This window comes from Miscanthus floridulus, chromosome 4 (genome assembly GCF_019320115.1).
Source record: "Miscanthus floridulus cultivar M001 chromosome 4, ASM1932011v1, whole genome shotgun sequence".
NCBI classification, from domain to species: Eukaryota; Viridiplantae; Streptophyta; class Magnoliopsida; order Poales; family Poaceae; genus Miscanthus; species Miscanthus floridulus.
The window spans coordinates 114,640,200-114,652,064 of record NC_089583.1 but is presented as its reverse complement, the minus strand read 5'-3'; the positions used below and the strand labels follow the sequence as shown (position 1 = coordinate 114,652,064).

Below are 11,865 nucleotides of genomic sequence, written 5' to 3'. Positions count from 1 at the left end.
AAAGGGAGATGAGATGGCGCGAGCAGTTCGTGGTGCGTGTCGTGGCATTTACGCCGCGTTTGACGAATTTGCGCCGTGCGGGGTGTGGACGTTGAATGCCGTGGAAGCGTGGCTCGCGGACGAGGGAGCAACACGGAGATCGCTCCGGGTTTTTGCCCATCCTCCCGCCGTGCGCCGGGTACGTTCCGTAGCAGCGCTGCCCTGCGCAGGGGACAGTGGTCGGACTCGGACACAAGAGAAGAGACGCCGAAGCACGGGCGCCGCTAGCGCTAGGAGGAGTGCCGGCCCGCACGAGGATAGACCATAGACGTTTGGTCAACTTTTTTTTTCTTCTCAAAATGGTGGGCCGGACTGCATCTGTGTCACGCGGGCCTCATACTAAACATCGCCTCGGCCATCCCGCGGCTCGTCGTCACTCGTCAGGACCTTTTCTCTTTGCAGAATGATACAGTTCTTGATACATACATACATACATACAATTGAAATGGATGAACAGTGCGGTTACTTAATGGATCTACGAATTGATCAACAATTAATACACGCAAAATCAACCTTCGAAACCTGTCCCTGAAAAGAAAACGTACAAGACAAGAGAGGCACCACATGCATACATGGCCATCGTAAATACTGTCTCACACGCACAAATACTCCAAATTAGCACAGACGCACGCGCGCACACATGATCTCACAACGCGCTGCCTGCTGGCTTAATTGCCTTGGCACGATGATGTCCTCGCCTTCCTTTCATCAGAGAGCATTTTGGCGAAGGCCGGTGACCGCGTCGGCGTTGGTCCCTTCCTCGGGCACCGCCACGGGCTTCCCCGTCTCCATGTCCACCCTGCTCACCGTGCTGGCCAGCATCCTCTCCCCGATCCCGATCAGCTTCTTCATGTTCTCCTCCGTCGCCACGTCCACGGTCGCCTCCGTGCCTTTGAGAGAATCGTCCTAGAATAGAACATTATATTATTATATCAGCCATGCACAATTGCTTCTTCTCTGTTAATATATGCCCGGCATACTCGTGTTGGTGGCTCTTAAACAACTAATGAAATTTATCTGTACCTGAATGCGGAGGTAGTTCTTCTCGCTGCGGAGCGCCTGGAAGAGGATGGAGACGTTGTAGCCGACGAGCGCGGCGCTGGAGTAGCTGAACATGTCGACGATGGGGGTGTAGCCCTCCTTGGTGTGCAGCCTGTTTGATCCATGGAATCGATCTAGAGTAGAACCGAGGGACTTCTAGGTAACCAGTTAATCTAGATAAGCCCTAGTACATCTAGATTGAGAGGTGGAGACGCAGAGATAAAGAGAGATGTGTTGGTGTTGAACCTGAGCCCTCGGAGGGAGTCGCGGATGAACATGAGCCGCCCATCTGAGGTTCGGTGATGAAGGTCTACGCACGGGCAGCGACGGGTGGAGTAGAGGTGGCACAGACGCCGATGCAGTGCAGACGGACGGTGTGGCAGTGACGACGGCGAAGTCAGTGGAGCTTCCCGTCGCTGGCTGCGCGCCCTCTCAGATCGGTCTAGGGTTTGTCGGTGGGGTTTGCGGCTCATGGTGAACCTCGTACCTCGAGCTGTCGGCCCCCACAACTTTATATAGCGCAGTGCGACGGGGGCCCACCAACCATGTAGGGTTGGGCGCCCTCGATCAGGGCGCGTGACCAAGGCCCAATAGGCCGTTGGGCTTATTGGCTGGGAGATCAATCTAACATTCTCTCCCTTGATCTCACTATTACTTTTATCTTTAAACTTTATCCTTCAATCCTTTTATCCTTACTCATTTCTTCACAGATGATGCATAGAGCATGTTTCATCGTCACGGTCAATCGCCGATAGATTTAACAGCTACAATGCACGTCTCTGATCTGAAATAGTTACTTTAACTTTTGGGCCCTTTATAGTCCAGGAATCATAGGCTTTCCCTTAAACCCATGCCGGCTACATGTTCTCTGAACACGTTGGGTGGTAAGTCTTTTGTAAGCGGATCCGCGAGCATCTTTTCGGTACTTATATGCTCAAGACTTATCATTTAATCCTGGACTTTATCCTTCACAATATAATACTTTATGTCAATGTGTTTGGCAGCACCACTTGATCTATTATTGTGAGCATACTGTACTGCTGGATTATTATCGCAGTATAACTTAAGTGGTCTATTGATGTCGTCAACCACCTTCAAACCGGGTATGGACTTTTTTAGCCAGTTCACCTACCCCGTTGCCTCATAACACGCTACAAACTCGGCATACATTGTGGATGATGTAGTGACGGTTTGCTTTGAGCTTTTCCATGAAATAGCTCCCCCTGCGAGAGTGAACACATATTCAGACGTGGATTTTCTATTATTTCCCGCATAATCAGAATCTGAATATCCCACTATATGGAGTGAATCAGATCTTCTATACGTCATCATGAGGTCTTTCGTTCCTTGCAAATAATGCAAGATTTTCTTTACCAATTTCTAGTGTTCTATTCTAGGATTGCTCTGAAATCTGCCAAGTAACCCGGTAACAAATGCCAAGTCAGGGCGCGTGCATACTTGAGCATATTGCAAGCTTCCGACAGCTGAAGCATATGAAACCACTTTCATTTGATCGATCTCATATTGGTTCCTGGGGCATTGAAAATCCCCATATCTGTCGTCCTTGACTATAGGAGCAGGTGAGGGACTACATTTGTGCATACTGAATTTCTTTAAGATCTTTTCTATGTATGCTTTTTGTGACAGTCCTAATACCCCTTTATTTCTATCTCGGTGAATCTCGATCCCTAGAACGAACGAAGCTTCACCAAAATTTTTCATATCAAATTTTGAGGACAAAAAATTCTTTGTTTTCAGTAGTAGACTGACATCACTACTAGCAAGTAAGATATCATCCACATACAGGACAAGGAAGATAAACTTCCCATTCTTAAACTTTGCGTAGACACAATTGTCCTCAATATTATCTTTAAACCCAAAATTCTTTATTGTCTGATCAAACTTCAAGTACCACTGTCTTGAAGCTTGTTTTAATCCATAAATGGATTTCTTTAGGCGGCATCCCAAACGTTATTTTCCTTACATGACAAAACCTTTCGGTTGTGCCATGTAAACATTTTCTTCTAAGTCTCCGTTGAGAAATGTCGTCTTTACACCCATCTGATGTAATTCTAAATCATAATGTGCCACTAATGTCATTATGATTCTGAAGGAATCCTTACATGAGACTGGAGAAAATGTCTCATTGTAATCAATCATTTCTCTTTGCGTAAAGCCTTTTGCCACAAGTCGGGCTTTATATCTCTCTATATTCCCTTGAGAGTCAAGTTTTATTTTGTAGACCCATTTACAGCCTACTATTTTGGCTCCTTTAGGAATTATCTCCAAATCCCAAACTTTATTTGTATTCATTGATCTCATTTCATCTTCCATGGCCTCAAGCCACTTTGATGAATGATCATTTTTCATGGCTTCTTCAAATGAGGTGAGATCATCCTCCATTTGAAATTCTTCAATGTTGTACACTTCATAATCAGCAGGAATAACTGATTTTCTAACTCTTTGAGACCTTCTAGGGGCCTCCTCATTTGGCACATTTTCTGTTTGAGGCTGTTGTTGCTCCCCTCATGTGTGGCAATAGGTTCTATAGGATCCTGAGGCACAGGTTCCTCATCATCATTCATTGTTGCCACATACGGGATAACAATAGGTGCTGGCACTATAGTGTCTTGTACTGTCGGTGCAGCAACAGCAGGTAGTGAGAAAAATGGCTCATGAATGATCGGAGTGGGTGCATACACCCGCTTCTCTTCAAGGTCAATTTCTTAAGCTACCATGCTCCCCCTAATCATTTCATCCTCTAGGAAGACAGCGTGTCTCGTTTCTACAAACTTTGTATGTCTGTTAGGACAGTAGAAACGAAAACCTTTTGACTTTTCTGGGTAGCCAATGAAATGACAACTCACTATTTTGGGATCTAGCTTTCCAATGTTTGGGTTAAAAACTTTAGCCTCAGCAGGGCTCCCCCACACACGCAAGTGGTTAAGTGAGGGTACTCTTCCTGTCCATAACTCATACGGTGTTTTGGGCACCGACTTACTTGGTACTCTATTGAGAATATGAATGGCGGTTTTTAACGTCTCCATCCATAGACTCATCGGTAAAGTGGAGTAACTTATCATACTACGCACCATATCCATCAGGGTACGGTTACGCCTTTCAGCTACTTCATTCTGCTGAGGTTCGCCCGGTGTTGAATACTGGGCGACTATACCATTCTCCTATAAGAACATTGCAAAAGGTCTAGGAACTTGTCCATATGGGGTATGCCGACCGTAGTACTCTCCCCCACGGTCAGACCTGACTATCTTAATCTTTAAATCATGTTGATTTTCAACTTCTGCTTTAAATATTTTGAATTTATCCAACGCTTCTGTTCTTTCTTTAATTGGATAAATATAGCCAAAACGAGAGTAATCGTCTGTGAATGTTATGAATGAATCATAACCATCCACACTTTTCACAGGAAAAGGACCACATATGTCTATGTGAATAATCTGTAGAATTTCTACGCTTTGTTTAGCATCTTTCTTAATTTTCTTTACATACTTTCCTTTTATGCAATCTCTACATTGTTCTAAATCTGAGAGCTCTAATGGAGAAAGAATATCATTCTTAACTAGTCTTTCTATTCCCCCCTCGAAATATAGCCTAAACGACAGTGCCATAATTTCGACAACACATCGTGAGCTCTCTTTCGTTTTCTGTTTCCATTGTTCGATGAGGATACATTCTCATTCACATCACATACGGAATTCATATTTTCACAAAAGGATAACAAATAAAGCTCGTCTTGTCGAAAGGCAAGACCAATACATTTATTATTAAACAATATCTGACATTTGCCATTTCTAAAATGGCAATCATAACCATCATGGCCCAACTTTGATACACTAATCAAGTTTCTTTACAAAGAAGGTACATAAAGAATATCTCTAAGAAAAAGTATGAAGCCATCAGCAAGCTCTAGCGGAAGATCGCCAACAGCCTCAACATCTGCTTGTACTCCATTTGTAACTTTAATGAAACTTTCGCTTCTTTGCAAAGTTCTCATCGAATGGAATCCCTGTAATGAATTAGCAACATGAATAGTTGCACCTGAATCAATCCACCAAGTAGATTTTGAAAACTTTACATACAAGGATTCATTTAGGAACGTAATAATGTTCTCACCTTTATTTTTCATAATCATCTTTAGGAAATCGGGATAATTCTTCTTATAATGTCCCGTCTTCTTACAGTAGAGACACTGGTCTTTTTCTACTGAGAATTGCTTGTTCTGAGACTGTTGCATGGGACCCTTTCCAGATGACTTGGAGGAAGAGTTGTTATTATAGTTCTTTTTCTTATCTTTTAGGTAGTTGACAGTACCACCCTGTGAAACTTTTATTCTTTTCTCCTCCTGCACACACATGGCTATGAGTTTTTCTAAATCCCATTTTCAGGCTGTATGTTGTAATTAACAACAAAGGTGTCAAATTCTTTGGACAAAGAAGCAAAAATCAAATGAATAAGAAACTCATCCTTGAGTGCCAAATCCATTGGTTTGAGCTTAGATGCCAAATTGCTCATTCTTAGTATGTGCTCTCTAATGCCACTGCCGCCACCAGAGTATCTTTCTGTGACGAGCTGCTTGATCAGCTGGGTTGTATATGTCTTTGAAGAGCCAGTGAACTGACTCTTTATTCTTTCTAGGTACTCTGTGACCGTGTCACAGTCTGAAATTGAACCCACTATTGCAGGCTCAATTGTATTCTTTATCACAACAAAACATTTCTTATTGGCTGTGACCCACTTTCTATTTTTAAGGTCAAAAGACATCTTTACAGGAGCAAAGTCCCGCTCTCTGTTCTGCCATGCAGCATCAGTCTCATTTGTCTCTCTCACCGGTGCCACTGATTCTTTGGGACACGGTGTGGTGACTACCCAGTCCACCTCAGCGAGGATGAAAGCCAGGTCTATCTTTTTCTTCCACTCAATATAGTTATCACCTTTTAGAGTAGGGATCTCTTTGATACAACTCATCAAGTTGTATTCGCCTGAAAACACAATTCAAATAGTGTGAGAACACAAATAATAACAACAACAATTGCATGCCTTAGTTTAACATTGGTCAAAATTAAAACATACAATTATTTTCTACACTAATTCTACATCACCGTTGGGCAGAAATAGAATTAATGCAAGACAAAAACCATAATAACATCAACATTATAATATTGCTATTAATCAACGTTGGTCAGAATAATAACAACATTATAATCACTATAAAAATTATCTATGTTTCAAAATTAAATTCTTCCGTTGGTTCGAATTTAATAATGAAAACAACAATTTTTAAGTACGCAACGGAAACTTTAATAAATCTTTTAATTCTATTTTCCAGAAACTGTTACATCACTTTACTATTCTCTGAACAAAATTGACGTTAGATCAAAATTGTACAGATTTCAACATCAAAATTCAGTTCGAATTTATCAAATATGAATCAAAAGTTTCTGGAAAATAAAAATGAATTCAATTTCATTGTGTTCGGCAATTTCGGCCCATAGCAGCGCGACCGGCCCACGGCCCACTCCTTCTCGCGCGCTCAGGCCACAACCTGGGCCTGGGCCGGCAAAGTCTCGCGCGTCCGTGCGCCCGCCTGGGCCGCGACACTGGCCCATATGATCTGAGCCGTCTGTTCAGATCCGACGGCCGAGCGGTGAGTTCGGACGATTAAAAAGCCGCCGCGGCCGCCCTGATCCGAAACCCTAGTTTCATTCGGCATTCTCCACTCTCTGTCTTCACCGCTCTCTTTCTCTCTTTCCTCAGCGCAGTCACAGCATCGAGTGACTCAAGCGGCGAATCGGTGGAGCCCTGGCGCCGTCGCTGGCCCCCTCGTCGGCGTGCGCGCTCCCCAGCGGGTGAGCGCACCGCCGTCGAGCGGCCTGGCCGTGGCGCCCTTGTGGCCGGATCCCGGCGAGCAATGCCCCCCCCGGCCGGCCCTTTCTTTTCCCCGCGCGCCGGCGTAACAGCAGTTCCGCGCAACGGCGAGGTAGGCCACCTCCTTCCCTTTCTTCCCCTTTCTTTTGATTCGTTTGTTCGGATTTGATCCGATTTGCCGATTAGGGTTAGGGTTAGGGTTTGGGATGGCCACTGTTTTTCTTTTCCCCCAATTTGATTTCTTCTCGGGTTTGAAGTTCGGTTTCCAGTTGAAACCTTGTTATCATCTCTGTCCCAAAACCCGATCTAGGGTTTGGATGTATCTTTTCTTTTCTTTTCCCGAACCCGATCTAGGGTTAGGGTTAGATTTTCTTTCATCCGAACCTTCATCTAACCTTGATCCGAGGTTAGGGTTCAACTGAACCCTTTGTCGGCCGAAGCCCCTTTCTACATTCTAGATCCGCACTGGATTTCTATTTGATAAGCCAGATCTATACCTAAACCGTGGCTCTGGTACCAATGTTTGATCCATAGAATCGATCTAGAGTAGAACCGAGGGACTTCTAGGTAACCAGTTAATCTAGATAAGCCCTAGTACATCTAGATTGAGAGGTGGAGACGGAGAGATAAAGAGAGAGGTATTGGTGTTGAACCTGAGCCCTCGGAGGGAGTCGCGGATGAACATGAGCCGGCCATCTCAGGTTCGGTGATGAAGGTCTGCGCACGGGCAGCGACGGGTGGAGTAGAGGTGGCACAGACGTCGATGCAGTGCAGACAGACGGTGTGGCAGTGACGACGGCGAAGTCAGTGGAGCTTCCCGTCGCTGGCTGCGCGCCCTCTCAGATCGGTCTAGGGTTTGTCGGTGGGGTTTGCGGCTCACGGTGAACCTCGTACCTCGAGCCGCCGCCCCCCACCACTTTATATAGCGCAGTACGACGGGGGCCCACCAACCATGTAGGGTTGGGCGCCCCCGATCAGGGCGCGTGACCAAGGCCTAATAGGTCGTTGGGCTTATTGGCTGGGAGATCAATCTAACACAGCCACGACAGGATGCCCCACCCGGCGGCCTCCTTGGCCGTGTACATCGCCGCGCCCTTGGCCGAGCCGGTCCCGATTGAGATCACCAGGAACTTGTCCTAGTCCGTCGGCCCCCCCCGGGGAGATCTCCTGCTTGTCCACGATCATCTTCCGGGTTATCTGTTTGATCGTCACCATTGTCTTCACGCACGCAAGCAAGCAGAAACAAGTTAAGATTATATCTATATTCAGGCATTGTTTATTGTTTATATATAATAACGATGGTCTCTTGTTTTGTCCACCAAAACCTAACACATGATGTGCACGTACAACTAACACACACTTACTGGGTTGTTGGCGGCGACGCCGCCGTCGATGAGGTTGAAGTCGCGGGTGTTGCCGGCGTCGTCCCTGGTCTGGAAGAAGTGGGCGGGAGGAGGTACGTCGGCGCGGCTGACGTGCTGATGCAAACGTCCGAGAGGAGCGCGTTCTTCAGAGGCCGGATCTGAGCCTGCACGCGTGCATGTACGCGGTTAACACGTCGATCTTAGGAGTATATATGTATCCTATATATACATTCCTAGTTGTGCATCATGATTCATGAATGAATGAATGAAGCCTTGCATGATCGAACAGACGAACACCGCATCACATACATCGAAGGTGGAGAGGATGGGGTTCTTGACGTCGAAGGCCGGGATGACGACGTTGGTGAGAGTCTCGTTCACCCTAGTAGTGCCAAGGAATCTTGGAGTGCAGGAACTCGCCGTCGTATTTCGGCCCCTTGAGCTCCAGCAACGTGTTTACAAAGTCTGGCCTGTGCAATCCACAATTAATGGATGAGAGAAAGCTTAGCACTACAACATATATACTACATCGTATCGATCAGTGTATCACCACACTAATAAGCATGATTAATTAGCTACTTTTTTCATAGCAATGAAAAGGGGTTTCCAGCCTCTGCATAACAGTTGTGCACGCAAATTCTGGTTCGTTATTGCAGTTAGCATCAAGCTGGAACAGTGAATATAAGATACAAAAAGTAATAACATATGCTACTCCTACATGAATTAAGCCTGCATCATCTCAACGTCTGCCACAAAATCTGCTGTTAGGTCATCATCATCACCCATTCTTGGTCAACATGAACACTGCCGTACACGTCGCCACAACTTTTCCTAGTTAATATAATGTTTTGATCTTGTTAAGATCATCGCTATCATTATATATATATATATATATATATATATATATATATATATATATATATATATATATATATATATATATATATATATATATATAGAACTACTGTCCTGTAGCTGGCTACAGAATAACTTATTCTGTAGCCACTTTGAGTTATGATAATTACTATGTTAATTTATGAGATTATAGTAACTCCTTATTAAGTGGTTTAATATAATGTTATGGTAAATATCCCCATGTGTTATATATATATCACGTAAGGTCGACTGCTGTTTTTATATGACCCATAGGACAATAATCAAAACATATGGGAGTGTATGGCAACCTGGTCAGAAGTCAGAACAACAGCAAAAAAAAGTCTTTTTTTTTACATTGGAATCTATCCTACCCAACGACTTCGACTTATTTGATTACTCAACCCTGGCAAACGTGGTTTGAAGTAATGATTGAGTGTTTATCCAAAAATAAAGATATTATTCCACACCAATTATTGTTGGTCGCCAACCTCTGTCTGATGCATGGTCATACACTCGTCCCATATAGCACCTCAGTTAGATGCATGGTATAGCAAAATCCCTGTTGGCAGTAGTGAGACCAATATCCATGCATGTATGGGGCAAAATTATGTTCGTTGCAAAAGCTGTTTAGAGGATTGCTTTTTTAGCATCGCAAAGATTACTAGACCAAAGTTTAGTATTACTGTTCAACCAAATTAAAAAAAAAACTAGCCCAATCTAGAAAGAACTATGTTGCATTTTATTAAAAAGAAGATAAGCACCCATTCACACCCTAGACCAACTGTGAGATAGCTCAGCTCCTATTCGATTAATCAAATATAAACATACCCAATTCAAATACTAAACCTATATGATATTAATTGGTTCTTTAGTAGTCATCGATCAGTTCCCGTGTGCATGGTTAAACTTAAATTATCGTCCCTATAATTTCCCCAGCTGCTGGTGAGGATAATCGCAACTTCGCAAGGTATATGTCGACCCCTTGCTGTCACTTTTTGTACCTTTGAGGAAAGATTTTTGGCCCGTTCTCCAGGTAAAATTTGTTGATGCCCTCGGCGGTGAAGAGCGGGCGCTTATCCTTATTCGGGGCGGCGAGCATCGCCGTGATAAGGCCGCCGGTGCTGGTTCCGGCGATGTAGTCGAAGTAGTCGGCCAGCCGTGCGTTGGGCCCGTCCAGCTCCTGCGTGCAGTTACAGACTTACAGTGAACGATCAGGAACAAAAAGAGCATGTGTGCATGCAATGTAACGTAGGCTCGTGTCACTAGCTATAAAGACAGAAACGCACAAACAAGCTTTTTTTTCTCGAATACGCACCAGCGATGCGTATCATTGTATTAGGTAGAAAGAGTTTGAGCAATACAAGCCATTCCACGGTCGCGTTAGTGTTTTGCAAGCGCTACATTTTGAAACCAACAACATTCAAGGGTGACCATCCCCACCTACAGGCGAGCCAACGTTTCAAGCCCCCGTGCGCCGGCGTCAATCCACCGATCGGCCTCGGCCTTGACTAGCTGCAGCACCTCGTTCACCGATGAGGATGCCTCCCTGAAGCACCTGGCGTTTCGTTTCTTCCAGATGGTCCAGCAGACTAGCGCAAACAGTGAGTCAATGTCTCGGCGCCGGACACCATTGTATGCCGCTCGCAGCCGTCGCCACCATCGCAATGTTGTAGTTGCGGCTGGTTGTGGCAGTGGGTGTTGCAAGGCTTGGAGAATGTGGAACCAGACCTCTCTGGTGAAGGGGCACTCAGCCAGGATATGATCAATGGTTTCACGCCCTTGGTCGTAGAGGTAGCACATCTCCCTTGCTTCTAGCCCATGCCTAGCTCTCCTGTCTCCGGTCCAGTGGCGTCGTCTGAATGCCAGCCAAAGAAAGATCTTGATCCAGCTCAGGTTTTCCAAATGAGTTTGTGACCCAAGAACGGAGTGGATGCTGAATGCAGCACGTAGAAACGCACAAACAAGCTAAGACCGTACCCACACATCACCTGAAGCTTTTTCTCGAGGAAGGCGAGGATTGTGCCCGGGATGAGGCCTCTGATGCCGCCACCATCGATGGTCAGCACCGTCACCTTCCGAGAAGCAAGGGTAGCCATGGTGGCCTGCAAGTAGAACTCTAGAGATCGATCAGCAAGAGACAACAACGAGTAATGACAGGACACAAAGCAGGCACTTCCTGTGTCTTCTAGCGCTAGTTGTGATCTGATGATTGATTATACGGGTGTACATGTACTTAGCTAGGGTGGGTTTATATAGCCCAACAGCAGAAGTCTTAGGCAGTTTGATATTCCACTATTCCAGTGCGTGACAGCACTCCACAACATTAGAAAATGCTTACCAGAGGCGGGTTCTTCTGAAGGGAGCCAGTCAGGTCAACTGCTGCCCGATCAAGCAGATCAACACATGCTTCCACATCGACCTTTTTTTAACAAGCAAAAGGTTTACGCGAGAAGGAGATAGTTTTTACAATGCGTCTTGGCGGCGCCTTAGGCGAGGGCCACAAAGATATGAAATAAGCTTAAGTCCTCCCTAAACACTGCGACGCTAGCCTATTACTCTGGCCATCAGACAACCAGAGGTTCTTGGGGCCGGCTTGTACCCATTGGTCCGCCTCATGCTCGATGAGTGTCATAAGGAATGGTATTTTGGTGCTGGCGCC

The 11,865-nt window shown here is 45.3% G+C and overlaps 1 pseudogene; it reads right to left on the bottom strand.

Annotated features, from left to right (window-relative positions):
- Positions 1-707: 707 nt before the first annotated feature.
- LOC136549135 (patatin-like protein 1) lies at positions 708-11,302 on the bottom strand (annotated as a pseudogene).
- Between the last annotated feature and the right edge of the window lie 563 nt (positions 11,303-11,865).